Below are 2,119 nucleotides of genomic sequence, written 5' to 3'. Positions count from 1 at the left end.
GTTTGACCTCCTCCTGGCCGATTTGGATGCCTTTTATTTCTTTGTGCTGTCTGATTGCAGAGGCTAAGACTTCCAATACTATGTTGAATAAGAGTGGCAAGAGTGGACATCCCTGTCTTGTTCCTGACCTTAGGGGGAAAGCTCTTAGTTTTTCCCCATTGAGGATGATATTAGTGTTGGGTGGCTCGTATATGGCTTTTATAATCTTGAGGTATGATCCTTCTATCCCTACTTTCTTGAGGTTTTTTTTATCAAGAAAGTATGTTGTATTTTGTCAATGCTTCCTCTTCATCTATTGAGAGGATCATAGGGTTCTTGTCCTTTCTTTTATTGATGTGATGAATCACGTTAATTGTTTTACAGATATTGAACCAGCCCTGCATCCCAGGTATAAATCCCATTTGGTCATGGTGAATAATTTTTTTAATGTATTGTTGGATCCGGTTGGCTAATATCTTGTTGAGGATTTTTGCATCCATGTTCATCAGGGAAATTGGTCTATAGTTCTCCTCTTTAGTAAGGTCTCTGTCTGGTTTTGGAATCCGGGTAATGCTGGCTTCATAGAAAGAGTTTGGAAGTTTTCCTTCCATTTCTATTTTTTAGAACAGTTTCATGAGAATAGGTGTTAACTCTTTTTTCAATGTTTGGTAGGATTCCTCTGGAGACCCATCTGGCCCTGGACTCTTGTTTTTTGGCAGATTTTTGATTACTAATTCGATTTCCTTACTGGTTATGGGTCTGTTCAAATTTTCTATTTCTTCCTGTTTCAGATTTGGTAGTGTATATGTTTCTAGGAATTTGTCCATTTCCTCCAGATTGCCCATCTTATTGGCATATAATTGCTCATAATATTCTCTTATTATTGTTTGTATTTCTGTTGTGTTGGTTGTGATTTCTCCTCTTTCATTCCTGATTTTCTGGAATATTCTCCATATGCACTGGAGAAGAATGTACATTCCGCTGCTTTAGGATGAAATGTTCTGAATATATCTGGTAAGTCCATCTGGTCCAATGTGTCATTCAAAGCCGTTGTTTCCTTGTTGGTTTTTTGATTAAGTGTTCTGTCCATTGTTGTGAGTGGTGTGTTGAAGTCTCCTACTACTATGGTATTACTATCGATGAGTTTTTTTATGTTTGTGATTAATTGATGTATATAATTGGGTTCTTCCACATTGGGCACATAAATGTTTACAATTGTTAGGTCTTCTTGGTCTATAGAACTCTTGATTATGATATAATGCCCTTCTGCATCTCTTGATACAGCCTTTATTTTAAAGTCTAGATTGTCTGATAGAAGTATGGCTATTCTGGCTTTCTTTTGTTGACCATTAGCATGATAGATGGTTCTCCATCCCCTTATTTTCAATCTATAGGTGTATTTAGGTCTAAAGTGGGTCTCTTGTAAACAGCATATAGATGGGTCTTGTTTTCTTACCGTTCTGTTACCCTATGTCTTTTGATTGGAGCATTGAGTCCATTGACGTTTAGAGTGAGTACTGAAAGATGTGAATTTATTGCCATTATGATGCTTGTAGAGTTGGAATTTGTGGTGGTGTTCTCTGGTCCTTCCTAATCTTTTGTTACTTCTGGTACGTGTGTGTGTGTGTGTGTGTGTGTGTGTGTGTGTGTGTATACGCACATATATACATACATTATACATATATACATATATATATATAATTATATATATAATGTGTGTGTATGTGTATATGTGTGTGTGTGTGTGTGTGTGTGTGTGTGTGTGTATATATATAAATTTTTTTTTCATCTTTTCTCCTCTCAGAGAGTCCCCCTTAAAAGTTCTTGCAGGGCTGGTTTAGTGGTCATGAAGTCCTTTAATTTTTGTTTTTCTGGGAAACATTTTATCTCTCCTTCTATTTTGAATGACAGCCTTGCTGGACAAAGAATTCTTGGCTGCATATTTTTCTGATTCAGCACACTGAATATATCCCGCCACTCCTTTCTGGTCTGCCAAGTTTCTGTGCATAGGTCTGCTGCAAACCTGATCTGTCTTCCCTTGTAGGTTAGGGACTTTTTTTCCCTTGCTGCTTTCATGACTCTTTCTTTGCCTATTTTGTGAATTTGACTATGATATGCCTTATTGATGGTCGGTTTTTGT

The sequence above is a fragment of the Panthera onca genome, chromosome B1, assembly GCF_046562875.1.
Source record: "Panthera onca isolate mPanOnc1 chromosome B1, mPanOnc1 haplotype 2, whole genome shotgun sequence".
In the NCBI taxonomy this organism is placed as follows: domain Eukaryota; kingdom Metazoa; phylum Chordata; class Mammalia; order Carnivora; family Felidae; genus Panthera; species Panthera onca.
Note: the sequence above shows the minus strand (reverse complement) of the source record.